At 36.2% G+C, this 27,096-nt stretch overlaps 1 protein-coding gene across 6 annotated transcripts in view; it reads right to left on the reverse strand.

Moving 5' to 3' along the window:
• The window catches only part of PARD3 (par-3 family cell polarity regulator), a 616,019-nt gene that overhangs the window by 489,782 nt on the left and 99,141 nt on the right, over positions 1-27,096 (reverse strand). The gene's annotated exons all lie outside the window — the stretch shown is intronic.

Genomic DNA, 27,096 nt, shown 5'->3' on the forward strand with positions numbered 1-27,096 from the left:
ATACAGGAGCACAGAGAAGCACTGGTCTACACCCTAAGGAATCTGATGTTAAAAAGCATACATACAAAGAGCGAAGAACCAAGAGGCCTGCCCCTCCACAGAAGGCTCTGCCTCTAACAAGCAAACCAACACACCCTATCTGGACTGCATTTCTTCCATTAAATGAGGAAGCCAGATAAAAATTATTTCTTAGGTTCCCACCAGTATTTAAAATTTTTATAATTATAAAACTTCTTTTTAGTTAATTTCAAATTTGAAACTAATTTCTAGAAGTCCTTCATTTTAATTAAGGTTTATCATAGGCCAGAAGATTAGATGAACCACACATAAATCTACATAAATGCCTATACTATGTTTATTTGTCTCTAAACATGGATAATTTAAAACAGAATAAGATTTTAGAACATAAAGTCCATTTTAAACACGGGGTATTTTCAGAGGAGTTTAAACAGATGTAAATAACAGCACATAGGGCTGCCACATAGTATCGTGGCTTATGGGGTGGCTCCCAAGGAGCAGCACAGGGCAGGCTGGCATGGGCCATACACAGCAGATCCGAATGCGCAGATGCTGAAACACATAGCTAACCTGGGAACGGTGAAGATACAGGAGAGAATAAAGTATATTCATCATTCACTCTGACCCAAGTACATGCCAGAACATGTGGACAGGTGATCCTCAGGGTTATAGAGCTTAGGCTCAGGCACCGCTATGCATACCCTGGCTCTAGCCGCCAACGCCAGGCCTAGTCAGGGGCACATGATAGCAATTCCTGTACAGCAAGAATGCAGGCAGGTAAGCCACACAACGCAAGTGTGCTCAGCTGTTTCCAGACTGGAAAATTATTTTAAAACACAACACAGAAGTATTGTGTTCTAGCTATTATATTTTAAACCATTTTTACTATTGTTCTATAACAATTTGATTTCATATCTGATGCTGGCACATAAGAATGTGCCAATCTAAAGAACTACTAATTCAAGTAAATAAAACTTTTAAAAACTGAATTGACAATGGACATTCTTTGACTCATTAAATGATCTACCGAGAGCTGCTTTTTACACATGGCAGAAGGGCTAGCATTATGACTAATTTGACTGGTAGAAATAACATGAGAATTTAGTGTGACAAAGACATTTTCATCTTTTTACATAACATAGCCCTTCAGGGCATACTGAGAATCTCAAATGAAAAAAAAAAAAGAAATAACACTTTTAATTGAAGCTATAATTACTTTGAGAAACAAGAGACAAAAGGATGCATTTCATGTACCAAACATGCCAACAAAGCTAATTCGTATGTAACTAATAAAGGAATAACTTCTTATTAAATAAAACCTACTTTCAAATACCCTATACCAAATGAAGTTGGGACATTCACCCAGTACATATGTAGACTTTTTTATTAAACATGTCTGATGATAGTCCTGTTTCTTCCCCCAAACTGCTAGCCTTTAGCTATACAGGGGGAACCTACCTGTCTTGATGGAGCTTAGGGAGGTGAGGAGGGGAAACAATGGACGTGATCTATTTATTCACCTTCAGCCAAACTGGGTATGGATTATGATCCAGGCCTTCTTCCAGATTCAGTGATACAGAATGACAGAATCACAGAGATGAGTTTATCACAGCTTGGACAAATGGGCTCAACCAATGGTGAGATGTGAGACAACACAGATAAGAGGCCTTCAGATAAGCCCCTCATAGTGGAAGGTGGGATATTTTGCATAATTAATGTTGCATAGAGGTTCCCCATCATGGAGCAGTGCAGTCAAAGAAAGAAGCATAGTGGCATCCTCAAAGTCCTCCTTCAAAGTCCCTACACCCCTGTGGAGAGGGTCAGATTGACCGCTTAACCAGCAAGCCCAAAATGCAAGGCAGAGTGCTGCCTCCTACACTTTACTAGAAATATATGTCAGAGGAATGATGTTTCTACTTTGTCTATGCTCACTTTCTTTAAGACAAGCTCAGACAGCTCCTCAGCTGACATTTTAGAACAGCTGAAGTGAACTGATGGTCCCCGTTCTTTCCTCATAATCAGTGTTCCTCTTTCTAAAAATGCCCATTTGTAAACATCTGATTCTGGCAAATATTGATCTGACAGACAGGCACTGTAAATAGAGGACATCAGCTCATATTTATGACCCACCCACACTAAACAGGTTCCAGCCATGTCAAACATTTTGAAGAAGCTGTGTCATTCTTGCATTCATCCACAAAACTTTTACTTCCACTTTTTTCCAAAATAAGTTCTATAATCTTAATAAAAGTTAGCATATTTAGTTATGCCAATGGCTGTATCTAGAGCAAATGCAATCAAAATCTTTTTCCTCACCAAATTACTGCTTGCAATCTATCGATCCAGACAAGGCTATCAGAAAGTACGTCCCAAGTGTGAAACACTGAATACCTTATCTAATTCACTTGAGTTCTTAGGCATACTCTGACCTACTCTTCCGTAATTGCTTCATGAATTATATAAGTGTTATGTGTAACAGATCCATACAGAAAGACATACTGACAGAGAGACCACCCACAGAGAAAATGAGCACCTTTCAGGAAGGACATCTTACTTAGTAGGGACAACATAAGTAAAACCACAATTAGCAGGAAAAAGTTTTTTTTTTAAGTTGAAAAGAAAAACTTGCCTTGAAACTTTTCCTGTACTTAATATAATCTGTGAAAGTTATTATTAATAAAGATGTCTAGAATGTATTTATCAAAATCGATACAGCAAATCAAATAAACTAGAGGATAATCATTTAAAAACAAATTCTCATGAATCACATAATTTCTCTATCTCTAAATAAAAGCCAATCCTCAAAAAAAAAACCAATTTAAGTAAAAGAGGTATATTAACTAAGGCATTAATAATTTTTAAACCCTAGCATATATATTTATATAATATATACTAATTACGTGGATAATCTAGTAGCAAATAACCCCTGCTGACTCAGTTACTATTGATTCTTAATACAATACAAATTATCTAAGCACCTCAATGTCTTTGTGCTCTTTGTCAAAGCTCAAAAGTTAATTCAGTGGTGCTATTATCCTCTAGATGGCACTGTAGCAATGACTCAACCGAATGAACACACTAGATACTTGGATTTGTCCTTTTCATCTCTCACTCTCCAGTGAAGGCTTCCTCGCCTGTCCTACTTCTGTTTCTGGGGTCGCTCACCTCCCCTCACATTAAAGAGAGGAGGAGGGGAAGTAGGGCACGCACTCGTAATACAGAATTGATGGTTCCAAAAACAAAGTGCAAGTTTTGAATCAGACCTTGTTTGGACTTAATTTGAAGCCAAATTTGCATGTCAAACCTTAATTTGCATACCAAATTATCTACCCACAAGAAAAAAAAAATCTATTGCAGATCTCTCAGAAACATCCTCAACTTTATTATAAATAGCTTAGTCTATACCGTGATTATTGAGAGACAGGTTGAGAAACTGGTTTGGAAATCCAAGAAGAAAATCCAAACACTAAAATTAAAAAATCATCAAAGGCAACCCAGCTGGTAGAAGCAATCTTTCTGTTAAAGTAATGCTGATACGTCAAAAATAAGTATTCCATTTCTAAACAAAGCATTCTGTCATCCTGTACTGTTGCATAAAACACATTTATCAACATCCAAAGCACTCCAGAGGCTGGCAGTAAGAAGGCGGATGGCGCAGTGCTCCACGACGACACTATGGTCACACCAACAGCGGGGCAAAATCTGAGGTTACAGTGTTGTCACTTTATTCATCACTGAGCTATGAGAACATTATGCAAAAAAAAAATTACTTGACAGCCTTTGGCACTGAAAAATTAATAATAATTTAAGGTGATTTTGTCCCTAGCCAAATTTGGAGATATCTGCAATAGATCAATCTAAGCATTACAGGATTCATATAAGGGTGGCATGGGACAAACTTCTAGTCCAATCCAATTGGATGAGCCCAAAGACTGACAGCTGAACGCCCAGCCTGGGTGGACTTTATCTTGGTAAATTAAATGAAATGGAAATATCAGCAGCTACTGTGGCTAATGTTGAAAGTAATGCATCGTGATAAGTTCTATTCTCATTTGTGGAGCCTGAGGAAGAGAAAAAAACCTGCTCTTCTTTAATGTTCTGAGGGTCACTCATATAAGAGAGTGAAGAGCAGAGATTTTTCTGAAAACCATGAAAGAATAAACTGCATTACATTAATGGTGTCAAATCTTTCCTCCCTCCTTCAATTTCCTCGTGGGATCAGTGATAGGCACAGATCTTCCCCGGTGGTCTGAGATAGCTAAGGTGGAAAGAGATATTTGAGAGGAACTGCTACTTGTTCATAGATCAAAAGTAATAAAACAGCTGAGCAATCAATAAGCATTTAAGTCCTCACCTACAATTATATTTCTCAGGCCAGTGCCTGAGAAAAACCACAACTCATGTAAATTTCTTGGTCATATCAAAAAAAAACGTATGTTTGTACCAGGATAAAATTACCTTCCTATGTAGAACCTTTCCCTTCCCATTATAATATTGTCTGCAATGGTATTTTGCAGGTGCTCTCTACCTGACATAACCTGCTCAGAATGAGTAACTGCTTTGTGGTCACCACACTCCCCCTACATTCCATGGAAGATTTGAACTAGAGATTATGTATCACAGTTCATACCCATTTCAAAATTCTAGAAGAGCTGAGAGAGAGAGAAAGAGGAAAAACATAATATTCTCTTCCGCCAAACATTGCTTTACAGAATATCACCATCATGACTAACACAATAAAAGTGTCTTCATATACAGGCAGAACAGAACACTCCAGCCTTCTTTGTAAAGTTCTACTTAAATCCAAAGGTTAATATTTAATTGTCGCCGATATGCAAAAGAAGAAAAACTTATTTGTACAATAGGGCCTTCTCGAAGCAAAGATACTCTGGGTATTAACTCATGTCCATTCACTTAACCCAGTCATTCAACCAATATTGAGTGCTTCCTATGTGTCAGGTTTTATTCTATGTGTCGAGGATATAGCAGTGAATACAACAGATGAAAATAGGGAGGACAGAAAAGGAGAAGGAAAAAAATACCTATAACTCCTAACAAAACTATATATTGTAAAAAAAGGAGGTGATAATTAGCTTGGAACTAATTTAAAAAAAAAACAAAAAACAGGATTCTTGATAAAATGCCTGTTTTCCCATATTTTGATGATTTGAGTGTTCCAAGCATCAGCATCAAGATATGATTTTTTAAAATATTGTACCTAAGGTATCTGGACTCCTCAGATGGTCTTTTATATAAGTGCAAAATTATATTCCAAAGTTATCTATTTAAAATGTGGCTTTCAGGGTTGGCTCCATAGTGTAATGGTTAGCATGTCTGCTTTACACGCAGAAGGTCCTGGATTCGTGCCCCAGGTAGAGCCATGGCTCATACTTCAGGTGCACCAGGCCCAGGCATGAGCCCCGGGGTGCACCACACGCACACGCCGCCTTGGCGTGGGAATGCCCCACCTTTAGGAGGAGATATAGTTCTTAAGGGCAGATGGAAACATCCATAGGTCAGGGGTGGAAGTGGGAGGTGGGGTTTGGGGGGTGGGTGAAGGGCGGGGATTAAAGAGGGAGAAATAGATAGATAAATGAATGAATGAATGAATGAATGAATAAATAACGTGGCTTTCAATCCTATGATGAAAGTACAATTCTTTTATGAAGGATAAATATATATATACACTATATGACAAGGCTACTTATGTATCCCACTGAAAGATTTATACCAAAAAGCTATCCAAAGTTAGATAACTAAAGAATAACTGTTATTAACAGTCATGCTTGGTATTAGAGGGGATAAGAGGTTCTTATTTAGTAACCAGGTTAGATAGTTCGATCTTGACTCTGAAATTCGGACCCCTGCTTATACTGTTATTGCTGATAAAGACCATCTTTGGCATGGGAATATGAGGACTAGTTAGTGACTAGACTCCTGTCTCCACTCAAGGTCACACCTACAAAGCTGTAGATGCTCCTTTACCTACCTCAGAAAACAAGGGGCACCTCAGGAAGACTAACACGTAAACATTAGCCAACATGAGCATGCTGGCTCACCAAGCCACCAGTCACTCATGGGTCCCTGAACCATATGCTTCAAACTTCTTACTTGGGTGAGCACATGTAATATGTTCAATTGTCATTACGTTCTATTCTCAAATTTACCACTAAATAGTTCTAGTATCTTCTGTAAGTCCCCTGACTTCTCTAGGGCTCAGCTTCTTCACCTGGCAATTGTTCAGTGGTTTAGGCCAGATTCACATGGAGATGTTTGAGGGAGGAGGTAGGGGAGTCAACTGGCCCCTACTAGAGGAGATACTGATTCAGCAAGTCCTGAGTAGTCTACCTGGGAGGCGGGGAGGGGTTAGAATATCTATAAGCACCTGGTTCAATCCATGATTAAGAATTCCTAGATTAAATGACATCTAAAGTCGAATCAAGCTATAAAAATTCTGAGTACACAACCCAACAACACTTGATCCATAAGGAATTTTTGTTGTTTGTTTATGGTTTCAACTTTGTTTTTAAGAGACAGCCCAATTCACTGAACTGAAATTATTAGCAACCTAAAGTTTGGTGCAATCGGGCCTCACAAAAGAATGCATTTGTCTCCCCATTTTCAACTGGTTACTTTAACAAAACCATTAAGGTTTACAAAATTGACACTAGAATGAATCTAGAGTCAGTTGACAGACTCAGGTAATGGACGAGCACCTGGCTAGACACCTGTCAATGGCCACTTTTTCAGAAGTTACTGATACCGTCAATAAGAATCAGTCTTCAAATCAAAAGAAATTAAGTGTTTAAGCTGCATCACATATAGCATAAGACAGCTGCTACTGGGGTTTGCCTACATATATTATTTCTGTTATAAAGTCGGCTCCAATGAAAGGGTTATTAAAGAACAGGTTACTGCTCTTTGTTTTCAAGAAGTAACTTTGAGTCAGAGAACTAACGTGTACACAGATATTCAGATTATATAAAAATGCCGATTTCAGCAAGGAAAAATAGATATAAAGTGATAGAAGTCAAACTTGAAATCGAAGAGGACAAATTTAAAACCTACTTCCTCAAGAAATACATCTGTCTTTTCTATATATTCAAAGAGTTTTTTTAAAAAACTTAATTTTAAGTTGTCTGGTGCTTGATATTTAAAATATAATGGTTAAAAAACTAATTTTTTTTACCATATGCATCATAGTAATATGTATTTCAGACTCCATATGAAAATTAAATTCAAGAAAAATGAAGATACTAAGGGGCTGCGGTTACCATATTATGCTGCAAGATAAATTTAAACACTGGGGTTAGTAGAAACTGAAAGGGCAAAATGCTTGCCAAAATATGATTATATGTATTGGCAAATCAAAGAGAATTGATTCTTTTAAGAGCTAATGTCAATTGTTCCAACCATTATCAAGATCAGTATTAACTGCACAAGCTGTAACTGCTATAAGAATTCAGAAGGAGCATTCCCAAGGGGAAAGAGAAGTAGGTCATGAATTTCAAAAGCAACACATCTTATGGTTTTAAAGATATAGCACTAAAATTGATACATCACTGAAAAAATCCTGGGTTTAGTTACCTCTGGCTTTTATTCAAAAGGTTAACCTCTCTCCCCTTCACCACTAGCACTACTATTTATGCATATTTTGCATCTTTCTTACCCTTATGATCAAGTACAAAATTGAAGACTTTGAAAGCACAAATTAATATAAATTATAGTGCATTCAGTCTACAATCCAAAAAGGTAAACAAAAAAATTACCACCAGCTGAGCACCCAGTCACTCTAACCAAGCAACTACATGTTCCCATGCGGCTGGCATGCATGATCATCTTTTCTCACCCTGCCACAGACACAGCTCCTCACTGTGATCATGCATAACCAACCGTTCACAATATACATATTCTCTAATTGATCAACTTCATTGTGTCCACTGTTTTAATATACTCCTTTGTAGAAGAACTGATGCCTTTCAAAAAATATATATTAATCTTCCAACTATGTGATCTAAGTTTTTAATTCAAAATGGGCAATGTTTCACACTGCTCCTTCTGAATTTTGATAGTCAAAGCCTCTCAGTATTATGATGTGGTGAGATTGCTATCTGGAATAGAATAAAGCTGAAGACCTTGATCCCACTTGATTCTTTCAAAAGAACTGTGCTCAACAGTTGTTTTTTGTTTTTGTTTTTTTGAATAGCTCTAGATTGATAAATTTTATCACAAGAATTCATCACCTATATGCACTTCACTTCTCTTTACTAGTTAGGTATTAAATGCTCTGTATTAATCTCTATTATTAAATCCAAAATAATCTCAGCCTATTTTAAATTTGGCTGTGATTTCAGATTAAACCATCTTAATAAACATCAATGGAGAACTGAAGGGTACATTTATTACCTAATGCTTTGCACATTTCCCTGAAAACAACTAAGGAGATTTTGCTTCAATCCAAGTCAGAAATCTCAAAGTGAGCACAGCCATGTTTTTGGAAGAAAATTTATTTGCCCTAAGATAATGTGAGAGTAGCAAATACTTAAGGTTTATATTTTTAAAAATAGTTTGAGTACAATATGTACATTTTCATCTAATTATGTGGTAAAGCTAAACTTAATATTTAAAAAATTATATACTACTCTTGAAAATATGAATTGTATTTAAGTTTAGGAACTTCTCATTAACTGGGGCTGTGAAAAAAAGCAAGACTATATAACTTTTGTAACACAAAAGTAACAAAAAATCAAATTCAATATTTTAATATCTATACAGAAAAGCAATATCACAAAACTTATCAAGATCACATTTCTCCTTATGTCTGGGTGACATTAGTAGCCAATGCTGTCTCTTCTGCTATGACTAGGAAACTATTCTGGTAATAAAGAGAAAGAAAAAAACACACTCTTCCATGTTATCTACACATACATATTCTACTTCTATTTAGAAATTTAAGTCATTTCTCAAGGGAGGGAGGGAGAGAACCTGAATTATAACCACTTTATAAAATGCAATGTGTTACATATTCCTAACTTGTTACATACTCTTAAGTAGTTTTCTAACACAGCACTTAACAAGAACATATGGTTTAGTGTTTTATGACAGTGTTATACTTCAAATTATCCTGGATCTATCTGCATTTTCTCATTAACAAGAAATGGCATAGTCTATAGTGGAGAGAATGAATGGTATAAAAATACAACTTTGTGTATACAGAGCTAAACTTCAATTAACTATAATTCTACATATGGCTCTTACTAGAACATGAAAAATTATAAGACAAAACACCTTAGTATGTTATCTTCACACACACATATCACATACGTGATAGATCCTACCAATCTTAAATTCAAAATCCACCCAATTTCTTTTGCTTCTTATCTGAAGATAACTATTAAGGGAGTTCAAAATAATTTCCTTTAGGCCCTAAGAGATCAAGGCAGAGCTTTTTTGTTTTGTGTGTTCTACTTACAAAGGAAGGCTTTTTAACAGATAAATTGTAAACTGTATATTTAACTTAAAGCTCTAAAGTTTCTTTTAGTTTAATTATAAAATCATCTAACTCTGAATTAGCTTCATTTTCCACCATTAAGCAACCTTGTCAAAACATATTATTCTGCTGACTTCTACATATACATGGTGATTTCCTATATAATCAAGATGGAGAAGTCGGCATATAGATATAGATATACAGATAAATAATCACAGTGTTGGTGCTGAATGACTGAAGTCCACACATTGGATCATGCATACATCCTAATGCATGAATTTCGACCATTTTTGCTGAAGCAGATTTTTTGATCACACAAGCTTTAAATTGAATCCCTTGCCTTAGCCCAGCAAACTGTCCAATACATGACATTGCAGCTCCTCTTCATTTTTTTCCCCATTTAATCCATGATCTCAAGTCTCTTCACAATTCTCAGAGGTATCACTATACTTTTTTTCTAGCTATGACCCAAAAAAGTAAATAGAACAAGAATTTTGAAACATATTTTCTATGGCAACTTTTTCTCAAGCACAGTGATGCATAAAACTAAAATTATAAGGCTGCTTACACGTCACACGCCGGGGCTGCTAGCAGAGAAACAATGCTCCAAAGAGGAGTGTGTGTATCTTACTCGAGGGGGAAAAAAGCATCTTTTTCATCAGGGCACCATACTGCCACACACAAAATTACCCGGGCACTTTGTGCAGGAGGTCTCATTAAGCGCTTCTCCTACACTGCCACTGTCCAGTGCATCCTCCAAAAGACCACATCTCATCTTAAAGATGAAAAAGTAGTGTCATTTTACCCAACATCTCAGAACTCAGTCATTTAAAACATGTTCAGAAAAGAACACCATCGCTATTAATACTGCAATGAGAAGTAGTTCAGGGCAGGGAGCTAGAAATGTTCTGCAGAATTTAATTAAATAAATTGGATTTGAGCAGAGAACTCTAAGTTAACACCCTACTTCTGTAAACATTGCCATGAAATCCTTAATGACAATACAAGGCACTTATTTAAATTCTAAAGAATAAAATGCCAACACATAGTTCTCCATCCTCAAGTTCAAGCAGAGTTTTAAACTTGATGCTACTTCAAGGGGGTAGAGAAAAGATTTTACCAACTAAATCAGCACTCTTAATTTCCTCATTCACTTCTGATATTAACTTTCTATATATTCTACATAGAATGTTTAATTTCTTAAAAACAAGGTTTTGGTCTATGTCCTTAACTCAAAGTACATTGATCTAAACATAAACACTGTCACATTGAAATAAATCAGGATTGCTGAGAACTCTTAACCAACAAACGTCTATTATGGATGTGATTTCTGATGGAGAAAATATATTAGAGAGTAGGAATTTCTCAAACTTGAGTTGTTTCTAATATATTAATGTTCTCCATGATAATAAAGAAGAGAAAGCTGATGAACTTAAAACTACTGAAGATTTGGCAGATATGTGAAGACAAAAATAAGTGTAAAATTGAAGATACGGATTAATTTTCAATGCCCACTTCTATAACCCACTGAGGGATGTTCTAAAACAGATGTCATTCATAAACTAGCCAGGTAAATACCATATATTTGAGCTGGATTTGAATTATAATAAGGAAGTATTTCTGAACTATTTTTCTGTAATGTTGAAAGCACAATTCTTCACCCAGTAGAGACATGGATATCATGATTTAATTCTTAATGGAGGTCAAAACCATTCTACCAAAGACCAATGGGGGACACACACAACCCACGGCCTTGTGCAAAATTAGATTACAAAGGAAAAAAAATAACATTTTATGTGTGATGTTAGTTTTACTTTAAACCTATTATTGTTGTTGTTTGGCAATTGAAAAATAGCTCCAAAATTATTAACATTAAGAAAAGGAATCTTTCCATTTCTAACAGACAATACTATCAAAAGACATACTATATATTATTTGAACAGCTTAAAATTACATATTCGGCACATAAATAGTAAAACAAAACACTAAGAAAGCATACAACCAGAATTTCTTCCTATCATTTATATTTCCATTCAGTAGCTTCAAATGTATTTTCTTAAGGCAAAATAAGTTTAATTCCAAATAGTCTCGTGGAACAATAATCCTATAAAATTATATAAACACTAATTAGTTTTTATTCTAATATCTCTTTATGCATAAAAGTCAACTATTTCTTTCCATGAGATGTTTAGGTAACGTGAAGATACTGATTAAAACAATGTTTTAGTATAAAACTTACTAATAATCAGAATTTTCTAATAACATTATGACTGCTTACATTGTGACACGCAGTAATTTAAACCCATGTAATAAATGAACATATACAAAAATAAATAATAATCATCCACAAACAGATTGACGGCACAGAAAACATCATTATGTTTTTGAAGCTATAACAGAAAGTTCAAATTAATCAAGAAACTTTTCAAAAAGAATATTAGAGAATAAACACAAGATAGATATTACTTTCTACTCCAATGGAAATCTAAAGGGATAAGAAATTTCTGTACCAACCTGCCTTTTGTTGATTTCTGAAGTTGCTCTTTTGAGGTTCAATGACCTTGAAAATCTCAGTGCCTTCACTGAATCCTTCCGAGAAGAACCAGAAAAAGAGTAACACCTCCTTGCATGTTTTCTCTCCAATCTGTCTGCCATGTCAATCCATTGGAAAGGCAAAATCCAGTGACCTGATTCCAAAACTAACTATAGAATAAAATGATTCCCAAATAAAAAGTCCCCCAAACCCTGATATAGACCTATGTTTTGCTCAGTTCTCTAAAAAGGGTAACAAACTGAAAGTCGATGGGAAATATAGGACAGAACCCATCCCACGTGAGTAACCTCAATGGATGCAGGACTTTGCATATGGCAATGCTGATCCAGGCTCACCCAGGGAGACCAGGGCAGGGCTCCACTACTCAGTGCAAACAACCTTCACCAGTCAAACAAGCCAGAGGCAGTTTTTCAGGAGTAAAACAGGGTGCAGCAACACACCTGCTCTTAGCAGGGTGTGAGTAAACACATCAGGTTCAAAGAAGTCTCTTTAACTCATTCCTTGCCAAAAGAGACAGAGATTACAAGATAGGATCAAATCACAACTCCTACTTCAAAACAAGAGCTTTCTTAGCAAGGCCATTTATTAAGCTTCTTGAACATTCTCTGTTTCCAGTGAATGACAAATGCAGTGATCAAATGCTCAAATATACACCTTTCACTCAGAAAAATATAGGACAAAATATTCACAATGAATACATTAGAAGTCTGGAATGCTTCTCTGTCCCACAAAGGAGAGAAAGAGTGTTTTTATGTCCCTTCGAAAGGCAACAGGACCACCTTCCCTTCCCTTCATCTCAGGTCCAACTGAACCGAGGCTGAGTGTGAGGAGGGATCATGAAAATAAGATACATGAGAAAATGGAGAACTAGGCTTCCAGTGAGTACTGAATACTATGAATATTCACAACACAATCAATACTCATATTATTAATACTAGAGCTCCACAAAACACTTTAGGACATACAGAAGCATAACGCAAGGACTGAGAGGTAGAATGGTCAAGGTAATATTTTTTAATTTAGCTAGGATCTTAAGAGTTTACTATTTTTGAACAAGAGACATACCATTATAATTTTTAAAACCACACGCGCCAATCATTAGAGACATACAAAACTGGAGAAACCAAACATTAGCCTGTATCAGAATACCTTAGCTGATGAATAATAGAAACACGAGATGTTTAACGGAGACAATATTTAACAAGGAGTTATATATTACAGTGCTGTTGAAAATTATTACCCAGTCGCCAGCAAAGTACAAAAACAGAGTATGCTTTTGGAAACTCTTAAAGCAATTTGACAGAACAATTTTAGGTCTGTTGATTCTAATGATAGATGAAATCAAAGCAGCGAAACATAGCCAATTTCTCCTAGTAATTAACTTGCATTGTATTTTACCAAAGTATTAGCCTGCCACAGATTGGAAACATAAAACGACTCTAATCCTTCATCAAGGTAGTTTGAGACGCAGTGATCTATCTACTGTGGTAACTGAAGGGAGACATCTTCCCATAGGACGGCCCTTCTGGGAGAGATGGACAGCCAGAACTGGCACTAAGGGCAGGGAAGCATCTCTGGCCTGAGACTGACCTAAAAATACCTCCTAATTCATTCAGCTTGAATATTCCCACCTACACATGGAGTATTGCTTGCTTTAAAAGTATTTGGAATTACTTTCATTTATACAACAATAAAAAAGGTAAAAGACAACCAAATTACAGAACATGGAACAAAACTGCTGTAGCTGAAAAATATTTCATTAGCATTTTCATTTTCTTATTTTATAAGGGATCCCTAAAGGTAAGCATTCCCTATCCACTTTAACATCTTGAGTTCAGCCTGGAATGGAACAGATGCTCCGTAAGCATGTGTGGGCCAAATTTTTAAACACTGATGCTGTTAAAAATGAAATTGTGGCTTCATTTCAGTGTCAAGTTCCTAGAACTGTGAAACTTCTGACTCTACACATTACTGCTAATAACAAAATGCCCAAGAGCAAACAGTCATCACTTGACTGTTCTCTTTAAAAGAAGTGTCACTTATCAAATTTTTTTAAGAAAATAAGTCAAGCAATATACTAGACATTCAAATGCAAGGAATATCAGAATTCAGAAATACAGGGTAGAGGTTCTATCATCCTCTCATTCCAAATGAACTTCTGATTTAAACCATGTGCCTTTATCATATCGAACATGCTCTTTCCTAAGTGGCAGTCAAGTGCTTGCCCTCTAACATCAGACTCGTCTAATGTAACACTCACACATTTCTAGGAGCTTTCTGTGAGATTTTCTGTACATATTTTAGAAGTAATACTACCACTGCTTCATGTCTGAGCAGTAATCTCCCTGCGTTGTCTCTTTTCAGACTTTTAAATTCAGTTGTTTTTCTCAAAATCTAAATTTTGTTACTCATTCAAATGTTCTGATGCAAGGGTACTTAAGAAGTTCCTTTCCCACATTTTATACTACTTTCCTAATTAAAATTTATTAGTATTTTCTGTCACAGTCAAGGCAGGTATTACGTGAAGGGTGTGCACCACTGGAGGAACCCACACAGGTTACCAGGTTAGAAGGACCACAGACCTTGGCCAGGTGGAAACCACTTACTGCATGTCTCGGAACACCATCTGTTCTATACAGTGTGGTTTCCTACCCCATCTCCACCTCCGATCTCTCCCTTGAGCTTCAGACTTCCTTGTCCAATGACCTACTTGACATCTCTTCTTGGATATCTCAAAGGCATTTCAAAATCAGTTAAATATCTCAATAGGAAGGAAACTGACTGTCCCCAATCCTGCACCCTTATCCCATTCCTTAAATTCTCTCCTTAAATAAACCTCCCAGAGTAAACAGAACCTCCCATCCCCTCTGACAATAAATGGAACCTCCACATCCCACATCCAATTTGCTCCAGTTAGAACTCTAAAAGTTACCCTTTACCCTCATTCCTCACAGCTTAAAATCCTGGAAATTCTAACTCCAAAACATATCTCAACTCCATTCACATTCCCTCAAGTCTACTTTAAGGCTCAGCCACTATCATCTCTTCCCTGGATGGCAACCTTCTCACTGGTCTTTCTCCCATTTCTTGCTTTTCTACAATGCATTCTTCCCTAAGCAATCTTCTAAAGATAAACATCCAATTATGTCACTGCACAGTTTGATAGTTTAATGGCTTTTGTTGCAATTAGTATAAATCTCAAAAATGCTTATTTAACATAGCCTTTAATAACCCCTACCTTCCCCTGCAACCTCACCTATCTCCCCTCTCCCAGTTGCTCACTGCATACCAGCAATACTAATTCCCTCTGGATCCATAAACAATTCAACCTTTTTTCTACTTCGGGCTGTCGTACAAGCTGCTCCCTCTGCCTAGAGTCCTCTACCCCTGCTGTTCCCAAATCTGTCTCCTTCTTATCCAGTGAAGTCCAGACCACCTGCCTCCTCCTCAGAGATGTCCTTTCGACCAGATGAAAGTATCACCCCCACCCTCCCACCTATTTCCTATCATATCCCAGACTTGCTTCCATCACAGTCTATTCTTCTCACTGCAAGGAAAGCTCTGGGATATCAGAGAACTACTACTACCCCCATACATCCTGAACACCTCCAGCTGTTTCTCAAATATATTAGGGAATGAAAAGCATTTCTTGAATGAGTATCAGAAGGACAGACTGAATGAAGGAATGAGTGAATCCATAAGATCTGCCTAACCTTTCCCAAACAAATGCTATAATTTTAGTTTGATATTGGAACAAGGGGCATCAGTAAATGTGAATTGTGGTAAAATTATAATGACACTAAGCTCTTGACCTCTTAATAAAGTAATATAAGAAGACATAATAATCTGACAAAATGAAAGTTAAAATCCACATATTTTACGAGCTAAACTAGCTTCCTTCCCTAACCTCAACCAATAAATAAAATGTTTGTCATTCAGCTCCAGGCAGTAACCCAAAGAAGTAAAAAAGATCTCTAAGTCTGGGAAACATATTTGGGTCTCCCTATTTTTTAAAATGAGGACACTACCATTTATATTGCAGGATTCATATAAAGCTGTGACCATATCCTGCTATACTGTGTAGCACACAAGGTTGAAAAACATTTTAGTTACTATATTAACGGATTTATGCTGAAATTACAGGATGATCAAAGAGTACAGAATCACTTCTTTCCCTCTTCCTTTCCTATAAAATCCAGGAGAAAAAAAAAAAATCTGCTTCTTTCTACATGATTTCTATCCTCTATGAATAAATGTGTGAATGAATGAATGGCATAATCTTTTTTATCATTTAAAATTACTTCTCCAAAATTATTAAGAAAATATTGAAGAAGAACCCCACAGTCACCTACCCTCCTTTTTTTTCTTTGCATGATAATGCTTTATTATATACATGGAAAGTTAGATTTTCGATGTTTCACTCAAGATATGAGACAAAGGAAAACTGAAGCTAAACATTTTTAAAGATGCAATTTATTGTAAAGCAGCTTTTAGTAGCCTTTATTCTGGAGCACTTGTTTTGAAATATGCTGTTTTTCTAGAGAACTATCATTGTTGAAAAGGTAATATTTTAAAACTATAAACCAGGCCTACCTTTTCCCCCCAGCTTTACTGAAATACAATTGACATGTAACACGGTGTAACTTTAAGATGTGTAATGTGTTGATCTGACACACTGATGTATTGCAAAATGATTACAACCACAGTATTAGCTACCACCTGCATCATATCACAGAATTATCATTTCTTTTTTGTGGTGAGAACATTTAAGATCTACTCTCTTAGAAACTTTTAAGCATATTATTTTTTAATTAAGTTTATTGGGGTAACATTGGTTAATGCAATTATATAATTTTCAGGTGTACATTATCATTTGACATCCGTATATTCTATTGCATGTTTACCACCAAAAGTCCAGTTTCCTTCAGATACCATATATTTGATTCCCTTTACCCATTTCACCCTCTCTCTACCCTACTATATTTGACCCCCTTTAATCTTCTACCTACCTCCTCCTTCCCTTCACCCTCTGGTAACCACTAGTTATAATCCATGTCCATGAGTTAAGCATATTATTAACCATAATCACTATGCTGTATATTAGGTCTCCAGAACTTATTCATCTTAAGTTTGTATCCTTTGACTATCATCTCCTGTTTTCTCTCACCTCCCAGCTACCATTCTAGTCTGCTCCTATGAATTCGATGTTTTTAGATTTCACAAATGAGATCATACAGTATTTATCTTTCTCCGACTTATTTCACTTTGCATAATACCCCCAAGGATATCCCATGTTGTCACAAGTAGCAGGATGTCCTTTTTTAAGCCTGAATATCAGTATTCCATTGTACACACACACACACACACACACACACACACACACAGCACAACTTCTTTACCCATTCATCTACTGATGGACATATAGGCTTTTTCTGTACATTGGCTACTGTGAATAATGTTGCAATAAACATGGGGATGCAGCTATCTCTTTGAGACAGTGATGTCATTTCCTTTAGATATATACCCAGAAGTGGGACTGCTGGATCATATGGTAGTTCTATTTTTAATTTTTTGAGTAATGTTCATACTGTTTCCCATAATGGCTATAACAATTTACATTCCTACCAATAGTGCAGTAGGGTTCCCTTTTCTCACATTCTCACCAACACTTGTTATCTCTTGTTTTTGATGACAGTCATTTTAAGTATGTGAGATAAAACCTTACTGTAGCTGTGATATGTACTTCCCTGATAAACAAAGTGATGTTGAGCACCTTTTCCCGTACCTATCGACCATCTGTGTGTCTTCTTTAAAGAAATGTCTATTCAGGTCCTTTGCCCATTTTTTTAATCAGGTTTGGTTTTGTTTTGCTATTGAGTTGTTCTGAGATCCTTATATCTTTTGGATATTAATTCCTTAACAGATATATAGTTTTCAAATATTTTCTCCCATTCTGTAGGTTGCCTTTTCATTTTGTTGATGGTTTCCTTTGCCGAGCAGAAGCTTTTTAATTTGATGTAGTTCCACATGGTTGTTTTTGCTTTTGTTGCCCTTGCTTTTGGTATCAAATCTTTGTTTTTGTTTTTTTGTTTTGTTGTGTCTCTTAACGATACAGTTCCTGTTGTCTCCTAAATACTAAAAATCAAAACTGAGATCTTTGCTTCTCTTCCAGTTCACATGAATACATATATTGATAGTACACGGGCAATTCTCAAATTCTGTGGATGCAGAAAACAAATAATTTATTTCTTCCGGCAATATTTCTGAGCACTCATTATGTACCAAGCTCTCTTCAAATTGAGAGAAATGTAAAAGTAAGCAAATAAATAATTATAGAACCTCATTTTATAAAACAAATACCTAAGAAAGCCTGGCTGGTTTGTTTTTAAATCATTAGAGACTAGTATTAAAAAGAATGAATAGTCAACCTAATTCAGTGATGACAGTGGTACTGACAGTAATCAACAATGATTACAGCAATTATCATTTACAGGGACCTTATTTTTGCCAAGCACAAAGCTAAAACCTTAACACAAATACTCAGGTCTAAATTTAAATTTAAATTTAACACGATCTTATAAGGTAGGGTACAATCGTTATTCCTCATTCAGAAATGGGAAAACTAAAGTTAGAAAGATTGAGTAATTTGCCAAAGTAAGGACATAGCGGCGCCAGGACTCAAACACAGGCAGCATGGCTTCCAATCCCCCCATACGAGATGCCCACCGCTGATGAAGCAACATGAAAGCAAAGTGCAGCAAACCAGGAAACAAGCTCAAGCCAACACTTAAATTGATAACTGAAAGAGTAAGAGACTCTGTCCCTCATGTCTCCTAAACAAGCAAAGTCTTGACTGCTTTCCCCGGGAAGGCTGGTGACCAGCCGATACTGCGCAGGCTATCCCCAACTTCGAAACTCCTATTAGCTTACAAGGAGCCTCGCCTCTCAGTATGCTCACGGAGGAGACTGAGCCCTCTTCTCTATTTCCTCCCACTAACACGCCTCACCACCACACCTCTGTGACACCCGGCACTGCACTCCCAGCCCACTCACCCACAAATTGATGAGCTGTGGGCAAACCAGTACCTGTAAAATGTTTAAATGTTGAAAAATAATCTCTTTGAATTAATTAATTGGCCATTTAGTGCTCTACTTGGTATTTAATTTAAATATTTTCTTTAGAGCCTGACTAAAATAAATCCATTAAGGAAGAAATTAATTGAATTATCTAGTTAATGAAGTCTATTTATACAAGTTATTTCAATTCCAGGTTATCAAACTCTTTTAATCATTCCTTCCCTATGCCAATTCATATCAAAGTTAAAAAAAAAAAAGTTTCTATTGAAGCTATATTTAGAACTGCCTAATGCTTTCTTCATATTGGAATTAGGCAAACATAGTATTATGGAGAAATTTTAAAATGTAAAGTGAGAAAAAAATCCCCAGTTAATCAGACACTCCACTTTCAAAGATAACTATCAACGCTTTTCAGTCTGTTCTTCAAAATTTTTCCAATGTACATATTGCTACTAAAATTAGACCATTAATTTTTAACAAATTTATAGCTAATTCGTGAATTTATCTGTGCTTCAATTCCAAACATCCAACTGCCTAAGTTACACCTCCACGCCACCTAAATTCTGAAGTCAAGACTGAATCCCTGATGTACCACCCTGCCCCAAATCTAGCCACCTGGCTTGGTGAATAGCCACCCCATCACATTTTACCTATTAAATCATTCTCAAATCTACCTACTCCCCACCACCATCTCCACCTAGTCCAACCTCCATCAATCTCACACCACCTACTACAAAACCTGCTAACTGGCGTTCCTCCATCCGTTCTGCCTCTTACCCACTCATTCTTCACACTGCAGCTGGGGTATATTCCTCAAAAGTAAATCTGATCATCTAACACCCCTTACTTTTCAATTAGCTGTACTTCAGATTTCGGCTTGATCATTTTTTTTTTTTTCCAGGCAAATCTTGCTTCACCTTGAGCTTGGTCAATACACTCTTACAACTTTCATAGGACCATTCATTTTCTTCTGTTAATAATTCCACATTTAATTTCTGTGGTTGTTTAATTCTGATTCTCATGACAGATCATAAGGCCCAAGGAAGCAAGAACCATGTCTATCTTTATTCAACACTGTATAATAGCACAAAGCATAATGCCTAGCACATAACTGGTACTCAGTAAACAGGTTAAATTAACTAAAGTTACTAAAAATAAGATGAAAGTCTTATTATCTTTCAAAGGAAATTATTACAAGTGCTGTCTTTTAAATTACTATTCAGCCACTGGGTTTGAAAAAATCGCTTCTTAACCTTTATCCAAGAGTGTGAGAGGCAACTAGCTTTGGTTCAATATTGAGGTTTTACTTCATCTATTCCATTTATCTCAATCTCAAATATTCATCAAAAGACAGTGGAATATATACTTACACATAAAGAACTTACTCCTTTTGATTAAGACAATACATTTCACAAGTATTCCATTCACTGTAATGTTTTTCTATAAATAGGTTTTATGGTGGGCTATACTTTCAGAAAGCATTGCTTCTTTAAAATGTACATTTCCTCAAGACTGAAAGGTGAAGATGTCTATCTATATTAAAGGCCCAGAGTCTGAGGCTACATCCATTTCACTTAAAGAGAAGGCAAGGAATAGAGATTCTATGAGTAACCTACCTGCTGAGTAAAAACCAATAGGCTGGTCACCATGAAACACCCTAGGCAGACATATTTCATTCTAACTTATGGAAATTAAGCCAGAATTTGCCCAAAGGAAAAAACTCACTGTAAACTGTTTTTACTAAACCATTCTAAGGGGTTTTACAGCCTAATGCACATGAGTTCTACAATCATTTTAAATTTGGAAAAAGTAAGTATATGATGCCAAGCCCTAAGAGAAATTATATACATCCCTGGGAGCCCCATTCTGCAACCCATTCTCTTTTGCATGTAAAACATTTAACTTAATTTCACATGTTTAGTAATAACTAAAATAATCTATTTGAAATGAGAACACCTTATTTCAGTTATCATTGCTTTTCACTAACACAATTTACTTGAATCCATAAGTGTGAACTACATGTAACACATGTAAGTCTTCCCTCATTCAATATGTTTGTGTGTTTTGTTTTTACAAGCTCAACAGTTCTAAGGATTACAATAAGTAATCTTAACAAATTAGTATCCTTGACAATAACGTATAAATTGGGCACTGATACATTAATTTTCCTATGGCTCTTTTCTGTCTTTCACAACATACTCTAGTTGGGTCATTTTTGTTGTTTTGTTGTTTTGTTTTGTGTGTTTGTTTTATTGAGATATAACTGACATAAAATTTAGTTGATTTTAGAATCTTATATATTTCAGGGCTAAAGATAATTGGGCATCTTTGAAAATTCTATCTACCAAAAAAGTACCTCTTCGTGAAACTCCAGTTTATATTAGTAAGAATATACTTTAAAAAAAAATAAAATGGCTTCATATTCTGCATATGGACCAAGTCCTCAGCCAAAAATTAGGTCTCAAAAGGAATGGGGGTAAAGGAAGTTAGCCCAGGAATTCCCCCACCCACTCCTACCCTCCAGGATATGGTCATTCTAAAAATAATTGACTCCATGCTACAATTTAGTGTTTTAGTCTTGATAACAAAGGAATTTAAATCTCAAAACTTTCTCTTATCAGGCAAATACATGGTCATGAATTAAATAAAGAGAAAAATAGAGCCTTTAAAGAAATTTAAATTAGATTTGTGTCAATTATAAACTGTTAACTCTTACTGTAATTTTAGCAGTAATCCATTCCTTAACAGACCAGAGTTTTTAATGTTTTATGAACTCAGAATCACCGAATAAATTCACTTTAGTGATCCTTACTCCAGATACAAAAAAAAAAAACGCATTCTACATTCTCATCTACAAATGTACAGACTATGACTGTCTCCAGCGTAAAAACAACACAGTGCTTCTCTCCACGTGATCAATAACTAGGGCACAGAATCTCTAACACCTTCATTAAAGTACATAGGTACGTATGTTTTCCACAAGTAAGCAGGATACACTCGAACCATCGCCTTTGCTAGACACTGATTATTTTTTTATGACTTGCTGGCGAAACAAATAATGATTTATGTATAGAAAATAAAAAAATAACATCTAAAAAAGTAGAAAATAACCAACTTTTCAAATTAAAGCATGTTCTTTACAAAACTTCTGCCATGCATGTATTTCCAAAGCAAACTGTATTACCACCCATTTTAGAAATACTAATATAAAATGTCTGACAGGGCAGTAATATTATTAACACTGGAGGCCCAAAAACTACATCAGTTTATAAATTAGAACCTATCAACGAGGAGAATGATGAAAAAATGTGATAAAATGCCTCTGTGCTAGCTTTAACCCAATATACGGAACTACTGCTTGCCCATAATTCCAACAAGTTTCTTTTTCTCAATATTCTTCTGAGGACTCTGGCCAGACTGTCCCCCAGCCAATACTGGGCTCTTTCCAACAAAAGCAGCCAAAAGTCTCCATGATATTCCTTTATGGTGTCTGTGCCCCAGTCCACACATACAAATCCTTCAAAAAGAGTTTTAATTGCTATTCCATTCAACTCTGCCTCCACAAAGAGCAAGAAACAAATAGTGGAAGATATTTCACAAGGTCATCACCAAAATAAAATAAGTATGACATCATTCTCGGTCAAAACAAAATTATACCCCACTATAACAAAGAAAAATACTTGATATCACTTCTTAAATCATCTTCAGAACCAAAAACATGAATAAGACTCTGACATGTGTAGGAAAAGGGCTTTCTTCTTGCCCATCATCCACACAAAAGTGCACTTCTCCATAACTCTCCGTTCTTGGTCAGTTGTGCCTGAATCTTTATTCATGCTCTCACAATCAATCCCAGAGGCTGACATGCAGATGGAAGTGAATGCCAAGTACTTTTATTCTGTAATCTATTTGGAAGTTTCTAAATTGATTGTAGCACACAGAGGCAAAGATGGTAGTACCTGAGACCCACTGAGAACTGAGGGAAGACTCACAGAAATTATAAATAATAAATCATGAAACCCATACTAAAAGAAAGTCACACAAAATACAGTTCAGCACTTAGGGAAGCTCACAGAGACTAAGGCATGGCAGCTGTTGTAAATGGTGCTAGCAATAACCTGAAAACCATTTCAGTGTTTCATAATTTGTGAAATTATGATACGTAAAATGTGAACTGAGAAAACTGTGAATAAGATGCTAAGAATAAATGAAACACCATGACAACATGTGCACTCTGATTCTCTCTTCCCTTCCTAGAAAGCAACAATGTAGAGAAGGGACAAGCAAACATTTTTATGCCCAAAGTAGATCTAGAATATTCTATATTTTAGAAAATCAAACCTACTCCAAGAACTCGAGACAACCCACACTCATAACATTTTGAACAAATTCGAGTAAACCCTGGTCACTGGAACTATATAGATACTACAAGAAAATTTTCTCAGTGTTGTGCATGAAGCTAATAATTAAAGGATAATGAGCAAAATTATGCTTAATTAAGCATTTCAATTTTCTTTGGTTAGCATGTGAATTATTGCTTCTGAATCCTACATTTATTAAATATAATTTTTCATAATTTTACAAAGTCACAGTGACCAAGTATAAAATCTGCACCCTTGAGAGAATTTTCTCCATCACAGACACTGATGGCAGGGCCATTAAATCCACATTTCAAAGTTCAGTGAGCCCCAGTGCCACCTGGAGGATTATAAATGCAGATGCCCAGGCCTGGCTCACAGAGATCCTATCTCCCTAGACTGGGTATCTGCACTTTAAACAAGTGCCCAGGGGTTTTTCATAAAACACAACTTTTTTTAGACAAATTTTATTGTTTCTGAGAGCTGTAATATTTTTTCTTTTAACCTAAAATCAAAACAGTTATCAAGATCTTTACTCAGAGTAGCTGCCAAAATAGTTTAAAACACTGCAGGATAAGATCCGAATCAAATTTCAGAGCCATGGAAAAAGGCCAAGCAAGTGATCACACACATTCTCTCAGTTTGAATAATGCATCCAACAATACCTGTGTATTTGGATGTTGCAATTTTGTATTATTCATTATTTTTTTACAGTGACAACATAAAATGAATTATTTAATCTAGGAAGTGCATTCACAAGAATTCTAATTAACATATTTTTTAAGTATTTCTGGGTAGATAAAATAATGATTCAAAAATATATCAGTCTGTGGTACATTGTATTCTCTAGCATTTTTCTACTCGGAAAATAAAATTAAAATGTATGCTACAAAACTGTCTAAAATCTTAATTCACTTATTGATACTTAAAACATTTTTCTCAGGTTAAAGGAATTAACTTGCATAGGAAATAAAATATTCTAGAAAAAATATTCATCATCAAATTTGCACAAGAATACAAAATCTAAAATACAATTTAGTAACCTAAGACTTTAATATGCAGCTATTTTCGAAGATCATACAGTTTGCCTCATCCTTAGCTTTTTGTGTGTGTGTGCGATCTAATTGTGTTAAAGCAGACTGTATTTTCCATTGCTGATTAAAAAAATTATCCCAAAGATCTAAACAAGAACATCAACCACCTTAACCTAATTGATCTTTACAGAATCTTGAATCCAATGACTGCAGGATACACATTATTTTCAAGTACATTTGGAACATCCACCAAAAATGCTGTTTTCTAGGCCATGATTTAGTCTCGGTACATTTCGAAAAATTTTTTTAAATCATACTGCTATATATCTGCATCTTAATTTTCTCCTACTCCCAGTATGAACTCTGTTTAGAGTGTGCATGTTCACTGCAGAAGCAGGGAAGAAGGATGAAAAAGAGGAAACGATAATTCATAAACTTTAAGGGATATGGCATGGTGCTGAATGTGATGAGTCCATTCTGCTCAGCGTTCTCAGGAGCACTGGTTACAGCCCCACCAATCTTTCTCATACAACCACCCAACATCCACAGCAGATCATTCCAAGCAATACAGCAAAGCTGGACATATCTCAGAGGCAATTTTATATACTGGTTCTTATTCCCTCTACTGAAGGGCACAAAGTGAAAATGTAAATTAGGATGGCACCAACTTGAGGGAAATCCACATCTACACACCATCAAAACGGAAACACCGGTGGAAAGACAGGCATGCTCGTCACTGCTGCTCTAAGCTCAGAGATTCCAGTGATGAAAGTAATAGACAACCGCCTCAGCTTTCTCCATAGTAATCTAAGTGCCAAAACAAGTGCAAAAGTGCAATAGACTAGATTCATAAAACAAAATATATGCAGCTATGTTGGCATGTATGAATAAAGATTTTGGTGACTGATATAAAGCTATGGTTAATGGACTCGGAAATATATTTGTAATCAACTCAAAGTAAAAAGCAGGCTATCATTCAATCCTTTTTATTTGAAAGATAAAATGTGTCTGCCTGTATCTGAAGAAAGGTCAGGATGCAAAGTTCACTTATATTCCAACAGTGGCGAGCTTTGGGCAGCGAAGGAATTACAAGTGATTACGTCCTCTTTTATATGTTTATTTTTTCTCATAAGGAGCTATTTTATTTTTATAGAAGGAAAAAAACAAAAGAAGGAAGGAAGAGGTAGGTTAAAGAGGAAAATATTAAAAGATCGATACAACATTAGTTCATGTCTTACTAATATTATGGCTAGCAAAGGGCACCCATTTAAATCCTTCACAAATATCTGCAGTTGCCTTAAGCTCTGGAGCTCAACTGCACAATAAACTGTCTATAAGTCTCTAGATGGTATTCTTCATGTGGACTGCAGGAAAGGAGCATGAGATTCACCTTTTCTCGGCTCACTGAAAAGCCCAAAACAGATAAATGGCACCAAGAGAAATAGCAGTGTTTGGTAAATGGGCAGAAGAGTTCTGCATTTTTGACACAATGTGCTCCTGGCTGACAGTAGCCACTAGGGACAAACCCCAACATGGTAGGTGCTAGTGAATCAAACATCTCTGAATGTACGCAATATTTGATACTTAAAACTTTTCATCTTTCTTAAGATTTCAAGAAAACATACAGGACATCTGCCAATTCTGAAGCAGGCACCATGCTAACGTGGTACAGGAGGAAACGAGACAACAGCACGCTCACCCGCTCATAGCCAAGTGCAAGAGCGCAAGGAGGATGAGACAAAGGGCCTGTCAGGAGAGCGCTCCCCAGCAGGACCAGGGCACAGATGGTTGTATGGTCTTCCAACCCCATGATGTAACCTCGGTGGTCTAACCTACCTTGTGCTACTACACGGCCTTGATGACACAATTGTGTACGCTGCTGTGAGCCCGTCTATAATTTTGTTACAAGTCAACACAAAGAGAGTGTGGCCAAAGCCTGCTCTCAATTCTCATCACCTGTTACCATAAAGAATTTGCTGACTTCTGTATGCAGGACCAAATATCCTACCACAGATTCTTAAAATATTGAGCCATTCCTCCCCATCCCCTACTCTCCCCCTCAAAGAGTGCAGACAAAAGGGTGGGTACAAGTTAACGCTGAAGTGCCTGTGCGCGGTCACAGACTACATTAAAGATGGCATTCCAGTAAAAGCACCCTGAGAGCAACAGGGAGAAAAGGATGGTTTTCTGAGAGTCCTGCACACAATGGAGATATCTGGGGTGCACGCTGGCTTTGAATCGCACGGGCCAGCTGCTGGGATGGGCCAACGTGGGGATCAGAACTCAGATACCTGTAGATTGTACATTGAAACAAAGCAATCATAATGACAGACCTGAGTTGTCAGGAAAGATGTTATGTTTGGTTAAAACAAGGCGGGGAAATGGCACAAAAACCTTTTTAAGATATTTCCATTTAAAAAGCTGTAATTTTAAAATGCTAAAACTTAGCACTGAGTGCCAGGTATCAAGAAAAGCATTACACCCTATACACCCTAGGGTTCAGGACAGTAAAGGTTCTCAATACTTATTATAAAACAAACATAGCATATAAGTGACCCAAATGTT

The sequence above is a fragment of the Pteropus medius genome, unplaced genomic scaffold (genome assembly GCF_902729225.1).
Source record: "Pteropus medius unplaced genomic scaffold, Ma_sr-lr_union100, whole genome shotgun sequence".
Lineage (NCBI taxonomy): Eukaryota > Metazoa > Chordata > Mammalia > Chiroptera > Pteropodidae > Pteropus > Pteropus medius.